Source organism: Carassius auratus, unplaced genomic scaffold (genome assembly GCF_003368295.1).
Source record: "Carassius auratus strain Wakin unplaced genomic scaffold, ASM336829v1 scaf_tig00056159, whole genome shotgun sequence".
Classification (NCBI taxonomy): Eukaryota; Metazoa; Chordata; class Actinopteri; order Cypriniformes; family Cyprinidae; genus Carassius; species Carassius auratus.
In genome coordinates, this window is record NW_020527375.1 from 3,278 (window position 1) to 26,661 (window position 23,384).

Here is a 23,384-nt window from a genome sequence, read left to right on the forward strand (position 1 = left end):
ACTGCATAGCAACAGCCTAATATACTCAGAACACCCTAGCAACTGCATAGAACAGACTTAAACACTCAAAACACTCTAGCAACTTGATAGCAACAGACTTAAACACTCAGAACACACTAGCAACTGCATGGCCGACAGATTAAAACACATGGAACACCCTAGCAACTGCATGGCAACAGCCTAAAACACTCACAAAACACTAGCAACTGCCAGAGCAACAGTCTAAATCAGCCAGAATACCCTAGCAACTGCGTAAAACACTAAGTGTAACCTAGCAACTTAATAGCAACAACCGAAAAACAACCAGATCACGCTAGAACACTCTAACAACTATATAGCAGATGCTAAAAGGCTTCATTTTCCTAAGAACATTTAGAACACCCTAGCAACTGCATAGCAACAGTCACTTTAAACACCCAGGAATGTGTGTGTTAAATGTGGACAGGTGCAGAAATGAACCAGCCTGAACAAAATCTCTCATGTTATTGAACCCCCCTAAAGTCACAGCTTGATCTCTTTCACAGACGTGTGTGTGTGTGTGTGTGTGTGTGTGGTGTGAGGTGCTTCATGGGAAAGTAAAGTTCTCCATCTGTGCTGAAGTCTCTAGGTCTCCATAAAACTCCTCATACTCCACCCTTGAGCTCTGGAGATGTCATAAGTTTTCAGTTTAGCCTCATTTACGTTTGTCTCAGATTTGTAACCTACAATTGCTTAGAAAAAAAAACTTTTTCTTATCAAAAACAATTCAGTTTTAATTTGCTCTGCTTTATGTACAGGAGAAGCATTTGAGATGTGATTTTCCATCGCCTTTGTTCTAGTTTTTGAGGTGTATCTCTGAGGGTCATTCTGTCCACACACATCCACTGTGTTTATCCCAACTCCATATTCCCATCCGGCATGTTCCCACCATTCCTGCTAGTCATTACAGCACAGTTTTCCAGACAGGAATGCTCTGCTGTTTGTCTGCTGATGTCATCACTGATCCGCTGCAGCTGCTTCTCTCACATTTGCACTAAATTATTGTGTCGCAACACTTTGGGAACATGAAAAAAAATTCCTGGGAAAGAGTTTTGCTCTGTTTCCATATCTTTTCTGATGGTTCTTAGTGCATGCCATAAAATATGAAGTGAAATGTACGTTGAAAGTATGTTTTGTATCATTAGCCATCCTGATCACGGCATCTTTTTGTGTATGTTTCAGGTATATGCCCCTTCCGCCAGCACTGCCCGATTACAACCGGGACTCACCGGGTTACCCGTCCTCTAAAGCACCGGGCAGCAGCTTTCCCAGTTCCTTCTTTATGCCAGGTAAATCTTACATACCTGATGAATCAACTGCCTAAAACACTCCAAACACCCTAGCAACTACATAAGAATAGCCTAAAACTCTCACAACACCTTAGCATATGCATGGTAACAGACTTAAACACTCAAAGCACCTTAGCAACTGTAGAACAAGAGCCTAAACACGTGGAACACCCTAGAAACTGCAAAGCAACAACCTTAACATTCATAACACCTTAGCAACTACATAAGAACAGCCTAAAACACTCAAAACTCCTTTATTTCTGCAAAGCAACAGTCTACAACAATCAGAACACCATAGCAACTACACAGTAACAGCCTAAAACATTTAGAAAACCTTACCCACTACTTAATAACAGCCTAAAACACCTAGAAACTGCATATCAACAGGCTAGACATTCAGAAATCCCTAGCAACTACATAACAACAGCCTAAACACTCAGGAATCCCTAACAACTACATAACAACAGCCTTAACACTCAGGAAGCCCTAGCAACTACATAACAACAGCCTTAACACTCGGGAATCCCTAACAACTACATAACAACAGCCTAAACACTCAGGAATCCCTAACAACTACATAACAACAGCCTTAACACTCAGGAAGCCCTAGCAACTACATAACAACAGCCTAAACACTCAGGAATCCCTAACAACTACATAGCAACAGCCTTAACACTCAGGAATCCCTAGCAACTACATAACAACAGCCTTAACACTCAGGAATCCCTAGCAACTACATAGCAACAACCTTAACACACAGGAATCCCTAGCAACTACATAACAACAGCCTAAACACTCAGGAATCCCTAACAACTACATAACAACAGCCTTAACACTCAGGAAGCCCTAGCAACTACATAACAACAGCCTAAACACTCAGGAATCCCTAACAACTACATAGCAACAGCCTTAACACTCAGGAAGCCCTAGCAACTACATAACAACAGCCTAAACATTTAGGAATCCCTAACAACTACATAGCAACAGCCTTAACACTCAGGAATCCCTAGCAACTACATAACAACAGCCTTAACACTCAGGAATCCCTAGCAACTACATAACAACAGCCTAAACACTCAGGAAGCCCTAGCAACTACATAACAACAGCCTAAACATTTAGGAATCCCTAACAACTACATAACAACATCCTAAACACTCAGGAATCCCTAGCAACTACATAACAACAGCCTAAACACTCAGGAATCCCTAGCAACTACATAACAACAGCCTTAACACTCAGGAATCCCTAGCAACTACATAACAACAGCCTTAACACTCAGGAAGCCCTAGCAACTACATAACAACAGCCTAAACATTTAGGAATCCCTAGCAACTACATAACAACAGCCTAAACACTCAGGAATCCCTAACAACTACATAGCAACAGCCTAAACACTCAGGAATCCCTAGCAACTACATAACAACTGCCTTAACACTCAGGAATCCCTAGCAACTACATAGCAACAACCTTAACACACAGGAATCCCTAGCAACTACATAGCAACAGCCTAAACACTCAGGAATCCCTAACAACTACATAGCAACAGCCTACACACTCAGGAATCCCTAGCGACTACATAACAACAGCCTAAACACTCAGGAATCCCTAGCAACTACATAGCAACAACCTTAACACTCAGGAATCCCTAGCAACTACATAGCAACAACCTTAACACACAGGAATCCCTAACAACTACATAACAACAGCCTAAACACTCAGGAATCCCTTGCAACTACATAGCAACAGCCTTAACTCACAGGAATCCCTAGCAACTACATAGCAACAGCCTAAACACTCAGGAATCCCTAGCAACTACATAACAACAGCCTTAACACTCGGGAATCCCTAGCAACTACATAACAACAGCCTTAACACTCAGGAATCCCTAACAACTACATAACAACAGCCTTAACACTCAGGAATCCCTAGCAACTACATAACAACAGCCTAAACACTCAGGAATCCCTAGCAACTACATAACAACAGCCTTAAACTCAGGAATCCCTAACAACTACATAACAACAGCCTAAACACTCAGGAATCCCTAGCAACTACATAACAACAGCCTACACACTCAGGAATCCCTAGCAACTACATAGCAACAGCCTACACACTCAGGAATCCCTAGCAACTACATATCAACAGCCTACACACTCAGGAATCCCTAGCAACTACATAACAACAGCCTAAACACTCAGAAATCCATAGCAACTACATAACAACAGCCTTACACTCAGGAATCCCTAGCAACTACATAACAACAGCCTTAACACTCAGGAATCCCTAGCAACTACATAACAACAGCCTTAACACTCAGGAATCCCTAGCAACTACATATCAACAGCCTACACACTCAGGAATCCCTAGCAACTACATAACAACAGCCTAAACACTCAGAAATCCATAGCAACTACATAACAACAGCCTTACACTCAGGAATCCCTAGCAACTACATAACAACAGCCTACACACTCAGGAATCCCTAGCGACTACATAACAACAGCCTAAACACTCAGGAATCCCTAGCAACTACATAGCAACAACCTTAACACACAGGAATCCCTAACAACTACATAACAACAGCCTAAACACTCAGGAATCCCTTGCAACTACATAGCAACAGCCTTAACTCACAGGAATCCCTAGCAACTACATAGCAACAGCCTAAACACTCAGGAATCCCTAGCAACTACATAACAACAGCCTTAACACTCGGGAATCCCTAGCAACTACATAACAACCCTCTAAAACACACTGAACATCCTAGACAATGCACAGCAACAGCCTAAACATTCAGAACACCCTAGCAACTATTTAGAAATGGTCTAAAAATGCTAAATGTTTTGTGTGTGTGTTTCATGTGTGATTTCAGACGGTCATCACAGTACAGACCCATGGAGCTCGTCCGGCAGTATGAACCAGCCCGGATACAACAGCATGCTGGGAAACTCTACACACAGCGCTCAGAGCAGCAGCTACTGCGGCCTGCATCCACACGACAGACTCGTGAGCACAATTTTGAAGTCAAAGACTATGATACTATGTACTATACATATATATATAAAGCCATATAAATCTAATATATATGAACAAGAACTCCTATGAACTGTCTTTTGAATGAAAATAGACCGAACCTTTCTCAATCGCTCTCCCTCTCTGTTTTTCAGAGTTACCCGTCGCACTCGTCGGCTGAGATTAACCCCAGTCTTCCACCCATGTCCAGTTTCCATCGTAGCGGCGGGACGAACCACTACAGCGCGGCATCCTGCTCCGCCACCACCAACGGGACAGACAGCGTCATGGGTGAGTCCCCTCCGAATTCAAGCCAAGTGAAGATTTGATCCTCTTCACTTCAGTCACTCTATCACAGAGCAAACAAAAGCAAAGGTGGGATATTAGGATAATAAATCAGAAGGAGCTAAGGGCACTACAGGTGATCAGGTTCAGTTGCCCATTGTTTTCAAAATGTTTTTGTGAAGTTTAAGAAAATATTAACTGTCACAAGCAGTGGTTCTCAACCTTTCTGACCCCATGTAGATTTTTATTTTTTATTGAATAAAAATTAAATTAAATTAAATTAAATATTTATATGAAATTAATATTTTGAAAATATTTTTAACTCACAAATGACAATATAGCTGCAATTTTTACTCAACAAAATATTTTACTCATATTCGGAGGCCAAGCCAACTTTACAGTAAGACAATATTTGCAGATTTACTGATTTAGAAATGCAGTTTATTACTTATTACTTAGTCTTTCTTGTCCTTAAACTAACACTGAACATAATTTTTTTTTAAGAATAAAAAAACACTAATTTATTTAAAATACATTTATATGATCTCAGTATATAAATATATTTAAACTTAAAATATGTGCAAATATATTATGTTAACAAAAACATTTATTTTGAATGTGATTAATTGTTTGACAACACTACATTTCCATGAGCTTTTAATTTTAATTTAATTCCATTAATATAGTTTCCATAATTTTCTTGGCCCGGTTTCACAAACAGGGCTTAGTTTAAACCAGGACTAGATCTTAGTTAAATTTAAATATTTAAGCAACTTTTACAAAAATGCTTTAGAAGAAAATATTAAAGTTGTGCATCTTGACACAGAACAATGACGCTAACACATTTTTAGTTGAGACATCTCCAACATGCATTTTAGTTTGGGACTAGTTTAAGCCTTGTCTGTGGAACCGGGGGTTAAAGTGTTATGATTATTTAATTGAACCGGTGTGACGTGTCTCTGCTCTGTTGTGTTTCAGCGAATCGAGCGCCGAGCGGAGCGGCCAGCAGCTCACAGACGGGAGACGCATTAGGAAAGGCTCTGGCTTCAGTGAGTGACCAGGTCTAACACAGATACACATACACACATGATCTAAAGCAACATCAAACCACATTCACCACACATTCAACTTGATCGAGGTTTCCGCCACTGAATAAAAAATATAAAAGGTCATCGGGACTTTTTTAATACTGTATCTACTCTAGTGAAAAATAAATGCACTTAAATGAATTTGAAATACAATTGATTTCAAGCTAAATATACTACAAATTAATTTTTATATTTCGGTACTTAACCCCTTCCTAGTCGCCCACCATTTTTCAGCATGGAGACAGAAATGAAATGCCCAAAATAAAAAGGGTTTTTTGTCATGTGATTGCATTTAGTATATTAAACTGGTGTACTTACAGTCTGTTAAATTTGTATTTAATGCTCTTTAATTGTGCTAAAATAGTGCTGAAGTACAATTAAAGATATACTTAGTATATTTATTGTGTTAAAGTTTAACTTTTACAAGTATACTTCAGGTGCACTTTAAATATCTTGCATTTAAATTCTGATGTTATTCAACTGTCATACAATCCTCATCAAAAGTGACTTTAACAAATATTAGACTTAATATTAAGAAATGTGCATTGTGCACAAGTAATATGCCAAGTAAAGTTTAATTATAATTTGTATATCAGAAAGTCTCGAGTTATCTGACAGTTAATATGTTAATAGATTTGTACTATGCTTAGTACTAAATAAATTGTTTTTAAAATGTATTACTTTGATAATTAAATTAAATTGTGAGATAAAAAAAAGACAATTACAGTTTTTATTTTTCATTCTGTGGCAAAAACAAAAGTCAGATTTAAACTCAAAATTACTTTTTTTAATTTATTCTGTGGCTGAAACAAACTTTCATAAAAAATTGTTTCATAGAAGAAGAAACTAATTGTAATTTGAAGATTATATAAATAGAGGTTTTAAAGCAACGTTCACATTAAGACCAGAGACATTGATAAAATTAAACAGCTTGCATGTTGTGTGTCAAAAAAAAAAAATCTTAGCTAGAAAATAAATCATTCAGATGAATTCACGTGATGATGATGATGATGATGGATGTGTGTGTTTGTTCTGGTTTGTCACTGCTGTGTGTTTGTTGTGTTTGTAGATCTATTCTCCCGATCACACCAATAACAGCTTCTCATCCAACCCATCCACTCCTGTGGGATCTCCTCCCTCGCTCACAGGTAACACAGGTGTGTGTGTGCGTGTGTGTGTGTGTGCGTGTGTGTGTGTGTGTGTGTGTGTGAGTGTGTGTGTTTGTGTGTGTGCGTGTGTGTGTGTGTGTGTGTGTGTGTGTTTGCACTGATGTCAGTCACCTGATTACTCTCTGTTTACTATACTTTACTTTGCTTAACTATGCAACATATACTGAGGACTGTTATGTGCCACCAAGTTTATTACAGTTAGCTAAAATTAAAACCTCAAAAAAACTTTATTTCAGGTACTTCCCAATATTGTATTTAAAAAAGGTTAAATTAAAACTGAAATAAAAATTAATAAAAACTATATAGAAATATAAAAATATATATAACATTTGTAACTTTAATTTTAAATTGTGAATGTTAAAATGTAACAAAATTTTCACTGAAAATATATTACTTTTGTCAGATAAATACATCATACTGTAATGGAAATGAAATGTCAAAAGTCTGAAATAAAATATTTATTTTTATTTATTTAGATTTGTATATAAGCCTATTATATTTAAGCCAAGGAAACAATTTTTGTACTAAACTAAAATATTTGTTATGTAAAAAAAAATAAAAAATAGTGGTTGCTAAAGGACCACCCTGTGAATTTTTATATTTTAAATTATATATTTTTTATAATTTAGTCTAATTAGTATTCATTATTAGTAAGCTATGTAAGCTAATATAATATTTTTATTTAGGTAATTCGGATATCTTATTTACTGTTATTATAGCTAACTATACATTTAAAACTAAATAATATAAAATATAAAAATGATTAAATAATGATTAAAAAAGCTAGTTGCCAAGGCAATTAAAAAAAATGCACAATAAAACATCAAGCTTTAAGTAAAAAAATTTTTTTTATCAAAAACAATTGTAAAATATTAAAAAACAATAGCCTATTAAAATAACAGATTTTATGCAAATAAAAATAAATCACCTAATATATATACTGCAGACTGCTAAAGCCATTGATTTCAAGTTGAAAATCTATTTATGTTTCATTCTTCATATTTGATTCAATCTCTGAAACACACTTCATCTCAAATCCTGATTAACGACTCATTATTCGCGTCGCTATGGAAACGACCGCCACCTAATTGCTATTTCTCCGAGTGCCAAAGTTATTAGACCGACAACCATTAAATGCGCAACCGCAAATTAATATTTAAACTTAAACATGCGAGGGAAGTTTAAGCAACTAATTTAATAATTTTCTCATTGGCGGCGGCGCGGATACATGCAAAATTTATTTGCACATGAATGTGGCTGTAATTATGTGCTAATTAGCATTTGGAAATGAGGTTTAATAATACAGGGAAGCGTCTGAAATGCGTGTTTCTGTAAAGAAGTACCATTTGAAAAAACACAACATAATTAGACGCGCCGTACGTAATGAGCGGATGCCGCAAACGCAAACAGGTGAAGGTCAGGGAGAACTGATGAACGAGCGCCGCTCCTCGCTAATTACCGATGTGAACCGGACACAGCCAACGAGTTTGCATCTTAACTCGGGAATGAAAGAATAACGAGGTGTTATTAGCATGAGGATCGTCACCTATCAAAGGAAGAGCCACCAGCTGATCATCAGATCAAGAAAACAGCTCCTCAAACAGAAGACTGGGTGTTTATTATGTGTTTATTATGATTTATAGGATATGAGGGGAATGCATTGGGCCAGAAGAAAGATTTGACCACATAAACAAGGATAAAAAATGATCAGTCTCTCAAAAATAAAAGCAAAAGCATTGTATTCATGAAGCTTCCGGTGAAATTCAATCAAACTGAAATTAAATAAAAAAAAAAAAATTTAAATTGTTTTATTTCAGCTAGTTGCCAATGCATCATTCCTCATTTTTGATAAAATAAAATAAAATAAAATAAAATAAAATAAAATAAAATAAATAAATAAATAATAAATAATAAATAAAATAAAATAAAATAAAATAAAATAAAATAAAATAAAATAAAATAAAATAAAATGCTATTGCAGACATATTAAAATAAGTTATAAAAATGACAAAAACACAACAAAATTATATAAAAAAAATTTAAAATGTAGAACAAAGTAAAAACTATTTTAAAAAATCGAAAATAAAAAAAATATCAATTGTATTTCAATGCAGGGTTGTTTTAGTATGATTGAGAGACTATTATAGTTTTATCTATTTTTTTCTTAATATTATGAGGTTTTATTAATCACTTTTTATTTTGATATTTTATTTCCATTTTAGTTTGTTTTAGTAATTTTGGCATATGTACACACATATAGATTTTTTTTTCATTTAAATTTTTTCATTTTCATTTAAACTAAGTAAAAAATTAGAAACGTTGGCATAAAAAAAAATTATTTTATTTTATTTCAAGTAACCGATTTGTGTGTGTGTGTGTGTGTGTTTGTGTGTGCATGTGATTTACATTGTAGTTTTCATTAACTATAATAACGTTATAACGTAATAACTTCTACTAATTAGAAGGTATTCATACAAATCACAGTCATTAAAAACGTAAAAAAAAAAAAGTTAAAGTTCAGCTAAAATTCAGTAAAAAAAAAAATAAAATAAAATCGAATTAAAAGTATTAACCAAGCTGTTTAAATAAGACTTTCCCCTGAAGCTGTTACTTCTCATCATTTGTCAGTGTTGCTGATGGTGATGTTTTGTGTCTTCAGCTGCCAGTTCAGCCGTCTGGTCCAGAAACGGTCAGGGAGCTTCGTCCCCGAGTTACGAGCCGCCGCTTCACTCGCTGGTGAGAGATTCAGACACACAAACACAACTCTGTTCCTACCAGACGAGATCGACACCACACAGACTGAACGAGCAGGTTTGGTGATGCTGGCTGTGTGTCTCTGTCCTGCAGCAGAGTCGTATCGAGGACCGGTTGGAGCGGCTGGACGATGCCATCCATGTGCTGCGCAGTCACGCGGTGGGATCCACAGCGATGCCCGGCGCTCACACAGACATGCACGGACTGATCACTCCGTCTCACTCTCACAACGGAGCCATGGGCGGCCTGAGCGCCGGATACAGCGGCGGACTGCTGCCCTCCAACAGACACTCGCTCATGGTAAGAGCCGCTGACCTCTGACCTCTGAGCTCCCGCCGTCTGGAGCCACTTCCTGCGGAGAGTCAGGCATCTCTCTGTGTCTAGATCAGTCTGTTTGTGTCGACCCATCATGTGTGCAGCGCCACCTAGTTATGATACTTAAAAACTACAATCATCGAAATAATAATTAGAACTAAAACCATAAAAAAAACATTGTGTAAATAAAATATTTAAAAAGTGTAATCAAACTTTATTTCAGCTAGTTGACAGGGCAGCATTTTTTTGTTGTTTTAGTATTTAAATAAAAATGTATAAATAGAAATCAATTATCAAAAAAAAAAAAAAAAAACGATATGGACATATAATTCTAAAAAAATTTAAATAAATAAATAAAACATTGCATAATATTTCATAATATAACAATTATAATTTCTCATTTATTATAACTTGATGTTAAAATAAATAAAACCTAAATAAGAATTAATTAAAAAATATATTATTTTGTTTTATTTTTGAAAAATGTTACTCGAAATGACATATTAACTTATTTTAGATTGAATAAAAATAATACGATTTTTTAAGTAAAATCTTTAAAACAAATCGATCAAAAAGACATAAAAAATATGACATTAAAATTTTTCAAGGAAGTTTAAAGGAATTTATTTGATATTTCAATGAAACAGTTTAATCTTGTTAACTTGATGTGTTAAAATATGTAAAAGTGAAATAAAATTTAAAACTGATACAGTTTTTATTATTATTATAAAAAAATCTAAAACCATTAAAAATTGGTACTTGAAATTAAATAAATGATTATTCCCAAGGCAATTTTTTTTTTCTTTTTTTGATGAAAAAAAAATATATATAAAAAAATATATAAAATATATATAAAAAGATGCACAGTATTTCAGAATTTCAAGAAGTTTTTTTTTTATTTAAGGAGACATTTGATATATAACTATTATAAAAATGAACTATAAACAATATGATTTTTATTGTTTAGCTGTTTAACTTTACTGCAAAAAAGTACATGAATACACAGCAAAATTATTAAAAGTTTAACTAAAATGAAAGTAAAAACAGAAAATAATTTAGTGACACTAAAATAACTCTCCCACCTACTAAAGTTAAAGAACGCTGTATTTGCAATAAATATCAGAAAAGGCTTAATGTGTGTGCATGGCGTCACTGATGTGGTCCTATGATGTCTAAGTGTTATTAGTTCAGGTTGGAGCAGAGCATTGTGGGTAGTGATGTTGGCTCTCCTCTGACTGTAAGTTAAGCAGCACAGAACTAAAAATAGGAAACAACAGAGCAAGGGGGAGAACAAGACTTCAAAAGAAAGATGCTGGTAATATTTTCCACATTTAAGACTTGAAAACAATCCATAAAGCTTCGAACAGCTGGAGAGAATAAAGAACAGAGAGAGAATACATGAAGAAAAGAAGATATAATGCACGTCCGACACACATACACGTTATTGCATGCACATTTATACATAAACCATTTCTGATGTGCTTATGTCTTTTCATGTAGTCATCAGAACATGAATTGTATTAAAATGCATAAAAATGGCACTGAACTATTGAAAATGAATGTTTCGCAAAGGCACATGCACCTTAAGGAAATGCAAAAGTGTAAAAACGTACACTTTTTAGGGTACTGGTCGCTCAAAAGTGGCTCTTAAAAGAGTAAATATTCAGACTGATGTGTTTCTGATGAAGTGCTCTTTGTAAGGTCGAGTTTGTACATGTTTCCAGTGTTAACAAGCTGTTTTAATGATATGAATGAATAACGTCAGGCGTGGGTTTGCTCATGCGTTTGATTGGACGAGCTCCGCTGTGGACGAGGTCCTGAATCTCTGCTCAGTGTCACACTGACACTGCTGTTTATTTATTCACTTGCACCAGTGTGTGTGTGTGTGTGTGTGTGTGTGTGTGTTTGGATTGTAATACATTCACACCTCACACACAGATTAGTGTTGTTAAAGGGACAGTTCACCAAAAATGTAGCATTCTGTTGCGGTGTTATTTTAGCAATCTTTGATATACTATTGCAGTTTTTGTTAATATTTTGAAATAGATATTATTGTATTTAATTTATATACTGTTCAATATTATTTTTCATTTCAGTTAAGTAATTTTGTTGAGTGTTTTTTTAATTTTAGTAAAACATTTACAATTTTTATTGAGTTTTTGCTAATTTCATTAGTTTTTTAATATGTATATATAATTTTGATCAAGTTTTCACTTTAATAAAGTTTTAGTCATTTTGTCAATTTTATCAGTTTTAGTTTTTAATATATATTCATCATTTTTATTAAGTTCTAAATAAAAGTTTTAGTAATTTTTTATGGTTTCTTTGGCATTTTTAATCATTTAAAAATATTTTTATATCATTTCCAACGAGTTTTGTTAATTTAATTAGTTTTTTGTTTTTTAAATATGTATATATGGTTATTTTTAATTTATTATAATTTTTTTAGTTAAACAAAATATAATGAGAAATATTGCATTGGCAACTAGTTGAAATGAGAAAGTTTAAATATTTTATTATATTTCAATTACTTTATTTTATTGAATAAAAACTATAGTTTAGTTTTAGTTAACGATAATAACCCGGTTCAGTCATAATTTTCTCATCCTCATTTATTTCACGTCTATGGCTCTTTTACTTTCTGTGGCAAACAGAAGAAGATGTTTAGCTGAATGCTGCTGCTGCTTCGGTGGAAGTGAAGGCTAGGGTCATGAGAAGTGAATGAGTGAACAGCTGGATGAGATCTGCTGCTGAGCTCATGCTGGAAACAGGTGCTCACATGATTAGAGAGACACAAACACACACAAACTGGCTGTTACATGATACGTCTAGTGTAGTATGGGAACTTCAGCGAGCACAGATTCACCAAAGTGTGCAGGAGACCTTCCTTTCCCAGTATCACAAATGAATAGTTCAGCAGAATTAAGTGATATTCATCTTTGAGTTTGGAGTTCCATCAAGTTTGATTCTCAATCCTTCATATGAATCATTCTTATAACTCACTCTTATAATTATATTATGCGAATGTATTCCCAAAATTTTTTATAGACTTTCTTAAACTAAGATGCAAAATGTAATAAGATTCATTTTGATACATTTTTTATAAAATGCATAATGTGCATTTTTACTTCGTAACTAAATGTATCTTGATTTAAGAATTAGTAGAATTTTTTTTTTGGAAAGCAAAACAAAAATAAATATTTTTTATTGCATTCCCATGGTAGCTTTTTAATATACTGTAAGTGCATTTAGTTTTATTACACTAGCAAACTTGTTTATACATAAAATTTACACAAAATACACTCTAATTAAAGGTAACTGTTATGAAGTGCTGTAAACTAGTAAGTATTTTTGTAATTTTCTAGTTAAATCTATTATTTTATTTGAAAAGCAGCTCTGCGTAAGATATTAAGACAAGGAAAAATCTGCGACAAAATGATTTACGGAAAATGAAAGATTACTGCCATAAACAGGAAATTTCCAGTCAAAATGTATAGAAATCAAATTAAAACTAGAGGCATTTATTTGAGAGGCAGCTGTGCATATTAAGATATTATGACCTACTTAGTTTTTTATATTTTGTTTATTGCACCAGCTAATTATTTCACTAGTTTTTAGCTTGTTTATACTTAAAACAGAGAAAATGTGCCAGTGTAGTGAGACAAAACACACTATTATTAAAGATAACATTTCGGTTATGTATGTAACCCTCATTCCCTGATGGAGGGAACGCAGACATAATGTTATGATGACATTAAGGGTCTTACTTGGGAGCCCGAATCCTTTCTGATTAAGAGAAAATGGCAATGAAATTTAGCTAGTGGGCTTTGCATGCTGAGCCACTCCCCGTGCAGACGGGTATAAATAGGCAACAGGTGCATCCACTCATCAAGTTTTATGCCATGGAGCCGAGAACTTGTCCCTGGCAACCAGCGATTGTTCGAGGTAGTGGCACGGGGACATAAAGTCTCCGTTCCCTCCATAAGGCAATGAGAGTTACGTACATAAACGAGACGTTCCCTATCTGTCTGTCACTTTGAGTTATGTCGTAACGACATTAGGGGTCCATGGAAAGCACCACAGCCTGCCCCCGTCACAACTCTATGACGTTGCAAGTGTTGACAAGCTGCAGCGTGTCAGACAGGTGCTATGCAAAAGTCCTAACCTTCCCAATGCCCCAGTGCAAATTCACTGACTATAGCACCCGAAGGGACCAAAAGGTGAGTACATCGCTGCTGTTCCTTCCACGGAAAATAAATTCTAAAGGGAAGGGATTTCGACCTTCATGAAAGGTGCTTCATGCCTTTCCTGTTTGTTGTTTACTTCTTGACAGTAACGATAGGGAAGAAGTGTGCTATGGAGGCCACATCCTACTCGAAGGGAGATATCATGTGGAGACACTAATATGGACTGACCCCAGCCTGGGGCAGTACTACATATGGAATGGGACTCTGAGGCTGGTCTTACCTGAGAGTAGAGAGGAACCACTGCCAGCTTTTCCTGACAGAATGAGTTCAAGCTAACACCGATACTGGGCCTGGCATCAGACTGCTCCACCGACTCTGACTGCCGGGGTTCTGGACGTATCTGGACGTAAGAGCACGTATATATACAAAGTGCTCTTACAGGACACAGCAACACTAGGGCTGGGGCTGCCTTCTCCGGGGGCAGTGCCCGCAAGTTCACCACCTGATTCCGGAAAGGCAAGGTAGGAGCCTTGGGTCTAAGGACAACGTGAAAGTAGGTAGGCCACTGTCACACATCCTTGGAAGTCCCCGTCCCAATTGAGCCGGTCAGTAGAGAGATCCCAGGAGGGCACCAGGTATGGCCTAGGAGGATTCAACCTTCTACCGACATCACCTAAACACAGATGGAGGCACCCAACATGACAACGACATGCCGACACTTGTTCTAAGGGCACTCAGGACAAGGCAAAGTGTACCGCGGCACCGTGCCCATCTCTGGACTCGGGAGTGTAACCAGTGCTGAAGTGGTCTCATATGAAGCAATAAGAGCAGCGTGACTGTGGCTGCGGATACCATATGCTCTGGATCCTCTGAAAGTGTTTTAGCGGTACGACCGTCCTGCCTCTTGACTGGGCACACTTGTTGGTGAGACGTGCCATCATACTCACTGAATCTAACTTGACACAGAGAAAAGAGATTGTCTGCACAGGGGAGAGCTCGCTCTTTTCCAAATTGACCTGAAGCTAGATCACCAGGTCCCTGCTCTCGCAACTGTCGTTGAGAAACTTGAGGATCCTGATGACCACTTCCCGCAATGGGGCAAGGCCACGCTCTGAGACCTTTGTAAAGACACAGGGGACAGGGACAGCTCGAAAGGGAAGCCCTGTAATGCCATGCCCAACCCTTGAACGCAAACCAAAGGAAGCTCCCACTCTAAACCTCAGATCACCCAAAGCACCAGCCGGTGGTCCTCTGCTCGTGGCAGAGAAACCAATATGGGTGGTGACAGAAGGTGCCCTTCTGCTCTCCTTGAGGAGAGAGAGGCACAATCCCAGCGCTGTCATGGACATACACTCGCAGTGAGCACATGAACCATCCACAAACGCATCGTCAGCGTGCTGGAAGCCCAGACACTGAAGACGACGATTGTGGCTTTTTTCAGTAGAAGACAGGTAATGACCACACCCAAGAGAACACAGCCGGAGCAGCATCTTTAAAAAGTCATGAGTCGACAGTGATCAGAAGCTGCTCTTTTAGATTAAACACCAGGGGAATCGCTGAGTTAACAGGGACACCGCTGAATGTGTCGTAACGCCTCCCCGAACAGCCTCTTCTTTCAGCACACGAGAGAATTCGCCTGGTAAATGTCGAGTTTCCTTCATTCACTTGGGTCTGAAGCAAGAATCTGATGAGTGGATGCACCTGTCGCTTATTTATGCGACCCGTATGCACTGGGAGTGGCTCAACATGCAAAATCCACTAGCCAAATTGCATTGGGGTTTTGTCTTAATCAGAGAGGATTCGGGATCCCAAGTAAGACCCCTAATGTCATCACAACATAACTCAGAGTCACAGACATAGATAACTGATAGAAACTAATGAATATGTGTTGTATTTTCAAGTCAAATGTTTTAAAATCATTGATATTACGTTACTTTCATTCACTGCATCTTTTAATATAAGTGCATTTTATTTTACTGCACTGGAAAATTATTGAACGTATTTATACTCGTATCTTCTTAAGTACTTTAAATGACTTGAAGGAGTGTGTGTTTCACACTAAATGGGTTTCAGGGCGACTGGAGACTCAGGTGAGGTTTGTAACTGAGTGAAACCTGAAAAAATGCTGTTTAGGGCCACAGAGACGCACAAACAGCCAGCCATGACTACAATACAGGAAACAGCGCGTAATTACGCCTGTTAGTGTGTGTGTGTGTGTGTGTGTGTGTGTGTCTGGGACTCACAAAGACGCACTATTCGCTGCTCAGACGCCCCTCTCCCATTGCCGTGGAAACGCAGACATACAGAGAGCGCTTTGTCATCACACTTTTCCACACACACACACACACACACACACACACAGTGTTCATCAGCTCTCCGGCGCCCCCTACAGCTGCAGATCATCCAGCAGATCTTCAGTCTCTTATTCATCAGAAACACAAATGCTTATCTGATGAAGCCTGTGTAAAGTGCAAAAACATCTTTTAGTGAAACTATTTTTACATTTATTTAATGTATTTGTATTTTAAATGCTCTTAAACCTGGTATTAAATGAAGCATAAATTATATAATAACTATGTTATTATTTTACAACATTATATATTATTATCATTTTATTATATTGTTTTAGTTGTTGTTAGCTTTAAATTTTTAATGAAATGTGCAACATTGTTGAACTCCAGTGCGTTGGAAGTGTTTTTTTTTTCTTTCATGAAATTAGAAATCATACTGGATCCTGTAAACTTGTGAGAAGACATGAGAACCAGAGCAGTGTGTGTGTGTGTGTGTGCGTGCGTGTGTGTGTGTGTGTGTATGTGTGTGTGCTGTAGATTCATGAAATCATGGGAAAGAAATAATCAGAGTTTGTCTAGAAGTCGTGCTGACAGAAAGCAGATGTCACTGTCAGTGACACACACACACACACACACACACACACACACACACACACTATATTAACAAACATATTTAAACCCATTTCTGAATTGTTTTTATCATTCTTGGAGTTTCAGAGAGGAGTGACAATGATAGTCAAGTATGCACTCAACACCCAACTTATTGATATTTTAACTTCTTGTTTTTATTTTTATTATTTATACATTTTTCCTTTAATATTATTTTATTATTGTTTATTTATTTTACTTTAATATTTTACTGTTTCTTTTATTTTTGTCTGTAATATTTTTACTTTATATTGTTATTTACATTTTGTTTATTTTAAGCTTGACTCATTTTTTTATAACTGTATTATTTTTCGTTTATTAGAGTTTTCTTAAACATTTTTATTTAATGTATTTTTTCAATCATAAAGTGCTCTAAATCTGGTGATCTGAGTTTCTCTATCAGTGTTTCAGTGTTTGATCTGATTGTCTAAAGCAAGTTCCCGTCCCCCTGACCCCGTCGCCCCATAATTCCGGCCGTGACCCCGTGACCTCTGTATGTACAGGTTTTAATGCGGATGCTAAATACAGTATTGTGTTGAGAATCCGCCTCATCGTCTCACGCAGGAAGCTGGTTTGTTCAGTACAGAGGAATGTTTCCTGCGCTCGTTTCTCTGCAGGATATTCTTGTTCCAGCTTTTGTTTGGACTGAAGCAGTTTATTTTTAGCAATGTAACCCTGTCACTCTATTGTTTGGCCATTTGATGGATGGATATTTGATTGGGCCTGTAACCTTGAAATCACACACAGATAAACACATAATTAAACATGCATTTATAAAAATAAATATAGAAATATATAATACATAAATAAATTTTGATAACTATATATATTTTTTTGTCTTGAATAGTTGTCAATATTCTAATTTAAATTTGTAAATTTTATTTAGTTTTTTCTTTTAATATGTATAATATTTTTAATTTTCAATAATTAGATTTTTAGATTTTTATCTAATTAATTTGTTATTGTAATAAAAAAATCATAGTGTATTGTTTATTTTATGCTCATATTTGGTTAATTTATTAATTTTTTATTTGTTTTATTTTATTTAATATTAAATTTTTTATACTTTATAATTTATTGTCTATTTTCGTGAGTCAGAAAAATAAACTTAATTCAAAAAGAAAAAATCTAAAATCGAAATCGAACACTCCCTTAGTTTTAATAAATCAGAAAATGAGTTTTAATATCTTCAATCGTTTTGCTTCTCAAGTATATGCCTCTTGAGTTTTTCAGCACTGCACTATTATTATGAATTAGTGCAACAATCGTTAGAAAGAAGGAGATGTTTCTAGACTCGGAGCATCTGTGTAGAAATAAATCATCCTAATTCAGTAGAGTCACCAGGAAGCAATTTTCTCTCTTTATTTGAAAGCGCTTTGCTAATTTGGCCTTGTTTTTTGTAGTTCAGAGGAATTTGCTAAAAGCCAGGTCTGCTGTTCTTGTCACAGATGTCACGAAATCCTGGACCACCCTGGAGTACCTCCTCAGAGCCGGTCTCTCCAGATCCTCCCTAAAATACCATAATCTGTGCTTTCATACCATTTCTTTTTCCTTTAGATGCATATTTCTACTCATATTTTCAGGATCATGTCCACACATTAAACAGGCTGGTTTTGCTGCTGTCCCTTTGAAGTCTTTATGTAATTGACCTCTGTTATGATCAGGTCATTTACATAGTTGGAGTAAATGTGGGCGGTCCTAGTGGGTGTTGGTGTGAATGTGGGCGGTCTTATGTTAATGAGTTCATAGTTGTGATGTCTGTAAATGGTGATTTCTGAATTAATTTGTAGTTTAGTTTCCATGAATGTGAAATGAGCATTGAAATCTGTATAATAAAGCAGAAACATGAGATGAAAATGAGAAATATTGCCTCAGCAGCTAGCTGAAATAAGTACTAAAATGACTAAAGTGGAATAAATATAAAGTTACGTTTAAATATAAACAATTATAAAGACAAAAATGGTTACATACAATAGGAATATTCCCAAAACTTTGTTGAAATCTTTTAAAAAATGCAAATGCAAATGATTGGGTGGTGATGTGTACATGTGGGCGGTCTTATGTTAATGAGCTGATCGTTGTGATGTCATAATCATGATGTTTTTTAAACATCAAACTTTTATATCAAAATAAAAAAGTCATTTAAAACACTCTAAAAGGAAAATATATGATATCAGATGCCATATAAAGACATATGTTATTGTATATATATATATATATTATTGTGTGTTAAACATTAAGATCCAAACGAGTCTGTTAGAACAGATAAAACACTTAAAACCACTGTTTCTGTGTTCTGCTGCCACTTTTCATGAGATCAATTTTCATATTCTTAACCATTCTGTGTGTGTGTGTGTGTGTGTGTGTGTGTGTGTGTGTGTTGTCAGCTGCTGTCAGTAGGCCGTCTGGTCCTCATCTTTCTCCTCACACACACACAGCTTCACAAAAGAGCTCTGTGGCAAATAAACACCATCAGTCTTCTAAGGTCTCGGTTAACGACTAACCCTTAATTAACTACAAGACTGAGAGACTGCAGGAACTCCAGCAGAACCAGTTTCCCACAATCACTCGGCCAAAACCAGCATCCTGTCATCATTTACTGCTAAACACCATTGTCCTTCTCGCTGAACACGAAAGAGAACGTTTAGCAGAATGTCCAGACTCATCTTTACCATACAATGAGGCAGACGTGCATTAAAATTAAGTATTAAATATTTAAAGTGCATTATAGTGCATGGAGCAGTGTTGTTATTGGAAAATCATTAAATTGTTAAATTAAATTAAATAGAAATGTCGTGCAACTGAAATAATAAATAATCAATTAATAAATGAAGGCTTAATTGAAATGAAAAAAAAAGATTAAAATAATACAGAAATATTGGCTGAAAAAACTAAATAGAAATATTAACTTGGCATAATAACTGAAAAGTGCTAAAACTGCGAAAACAATAAGATTAATAAAACTGAAATATAAAAAATAATTAAATCTAATTAGAATTGTTTACAAAAATTGTAAAAAGGCACAAAAAAACAAATAACAAATAAAAAAACTCAAAATTAAAAATTTAAATATAGCCTTGGCATCTAACTGGACATAAGATGAAGTATTAAAATTACTCAAACTGAAATAAAAAAGTTCTATAGAAATATTTAAATAAAATGGAAAAAATAAAGTATAAATATTAAATGAAAAACAAAAAACCAGAAAATATAAAATGTTGCCTCTGCAAATAAATGATATATGTATAAGTACTAAAATTAATAAAACTAAAATAAAAAATAAAGCTAAAAAAAAAATATATGATAATAAAAAGCATAAAAAACTATTAGGAAAATGAAAACAGATTTTTTTTATTTTTATAAAAGCTTATTTAAAAATAGAAATCAATAATAATATGACTAATATTAACACCGATGTAGGCTAAAATTCTAATATTTTTACAGGAATTTAGTTTGTACTTTTCTTCCCTGATAGAAATGGTCTACTTTTGTGTTTCTTTGGTGAAAACATGAGGAATGAGATGAGTTTGAGTGAATAGTGATGGAACTGTGTAATATTTTGGGTGAATTCCCACCAAATCTCGATTCATAAAATCCTCCAGCACATGCATGTTAATTAATAAATTATTTTAATAAATTTACAAAACCTTTCTATTCTCTTAGCTCCGTTGAACCACTTTTTATTTATTTTACCATATTAAAATCATCAGAATATCCCATCAGTTCCTCAGAATGATTTTCAGTGTGTGACAGTAATTCACTTTCTGCTCTTAAACAGAAAGCCTTTATTTAATATCTCCTTCCGCTCTCCTTCGGTCTCTCTGTGACATTTTCTGATATTTGCATGAAGCCGTCGGGAGACAACGGCGTCAGCGGCTTAATCAGAATTACAGAGAGAGAGACGATTGTGTCCTTAAAACAAAAACAGAGCGAGAGGGAAGCAAACTTGTGCCAAATCACAATTCCTGCTGGATGTGTGTACTGTCGGGGGGAATTAGGGAGCCCACAATTAAGCATATGGGCATTAAGATAATTGTCAGTTGTGTTGGCGAACGTGATGGCAGACAGATGGACCAGACTCAGCCCGCTCTCCGCTCGGCACCATGGGACATTACTTTGGATTTTACCTGCCTGAATAAATTCACAGTGTTTTCACCAGAAGAGGAAGAAGAAAGATTAGAGAGAGAGAGAGAGAGAGAGAGAGAGAGAGAGAGAGTTTGGCTGTGCTCACAGACTGAACACTGTTTCTGAAGTGTGTGTTGTGTATAGTTTGTGAATTTTGATGACATGCAGTAATGTATTTGGTCAAATGTGGAGTATACAGTACAAGAAACATGCTGTGCATGCATGCAAAACACAAACTATATATATATATATATATATATATATATATATATATATATATATTATTATTATTATTATTATTATTATTATTTAAATATTTTAAATATTTTTTATTACTAACTCTTTCTTGAAAATATACTTTTTTTCAATAAATGATCATTTAATTTTTTTGTTTTTATTAATATTTTTATTTAGACTTAAAAATTGTAAAAAGAGATTTTACATTTATAAATGGTCATTTTTAACTTTTCGTTTTGTATTTTTATCTCTTGACTGATTACATTTTTGTTTTAAGTGTATTCTTTTTTTCATTAATATTTAAAAAATAGAATACATTTTGTAATTAATAAATAATCATCAGAATTTTTATTACTTATATTTTTGTCTTTTGTTACTAATATAATAATACATTTTTCTTATATATAATTATTATTTCAACTTTTTATTTTAATTGTATTTTTTATTTTTTCTTGACTAGTTAATTTGTATAATGTTTTATCTTTCCATTAATATAAGAACAATTTTTTATTAACTGCATTTTTGTCTTTCTTAATTCGGTATTCCATTTTTATTTATATTATTTATATTTGAAAAATATTTTTTGAGTAATTATATTTATACATTTATAATATATATATTATATATATATATATATATATATATATATATATATATATATATATATATATATATGTGTGTGTGTGTGTGGTGTGTGTGTGTGTGGTGTGTGTGTGTTTAATCTTTAATCTTTTAATCTTTAATCTCTTTCTATTATCTTTAAATGTAATTTAACTTGTCATTTAACCAAAACCTTGATTCACTTTGGAAGTGGCATGCTACGTGCATTGCATTATGGCATACATTATTCTGCACAATGTGGATTATATATTTATATTTTACTCCATGCATGTGGAAAATGAGTGTAATGTGCAGGATCTGGAGTGCAGACTGCAGAAGGAGAGAGAGGGTGATGTGAAATGGAGGTGTTGTTGTGTGTTGGTGAAGGGTTACAGCGCTCTCTGTCGGCTGATCACAGCGGAGCGGATCGACTGATCAGGCCTGAGTCAAACACACAGAATCTTCTGGATGCGTTTATCTGCTGAAGAACCAATGCATGAGTGTTCGGGACGTGTGTGTGTGTGTGACGTCTCTGTCTCTGTTCGTCCAGGTCGGCGGTCACCGCGGAGGACGGCTTGAGGAGCGCTCACTCCATCGTGGCCAATCAGGTGTCAGCATCACAGCTTCCTGTGCAGTCGGCCACTTCCCCCGACCTCAGCCAGTCCGATCCGTACAGGGGTGAGCGCAGCACACACACACACACACACACACACACACACTGGCATCATGTGGGCAGAATGCCAGCCTCCTCCATCTGCCGCCATTTTAGAGCATCACACCCCGAGGAGCGTCAGGATTCCCACACACACTTTCACACACACTTTCTGATCCACACGCCATGTTTCTCGAGCAGCAGATCATCATATTATTCTGATTTCTGAAGATCATGTGACACTGAAGACTGGAGGAATGATGCTGGAAATACAGCGGGAGCATCACCGGAATAAATTACACCTTAAACAGATACTCACATAGAAAACTGTTATTTTAAATAGTAATAATATTTAGCATTTTTCCTGTAATTTTGATTAAATAAATGCAGCTTCAGTGAGCAGAAGACACTATTTTAAAAAACCTATTCAATTAAATCATTAATAGCCTTGTAGCTTAGCATTAATATATGTTATATTTATATTCCCTGTAAAATTATTAATATTCAACCAAAATATATATATTTGTTATAATATTTACTATTTACAATTAATGTTGTTTTTCAATCACTAATATTAATTAATATAGAATGTTTTTATTGTTGTACTCGAATTGGGTTAATTGTAATTATATGTAATATTTACAATATTAAATAATAAATAAATATTTTGATTGTATTATTAATATGACAAATTGTGTGATTACTTACAATTA

General features: G+C 35.1%; 1 pseudogene; it reads left to right on the plus strand.

Annotated features, from left to right (window-relative positions):
- Nucleotides 1-999: 999 nt before the first annotated feature.
- LOC113090510 (transcription factor 4-like) lies at nt 1,000-22,828 on the plus strand (annotated as a pseudogene).
- Nucleotides 22,829-23,384: the final 556 nt, after the last annotated feature.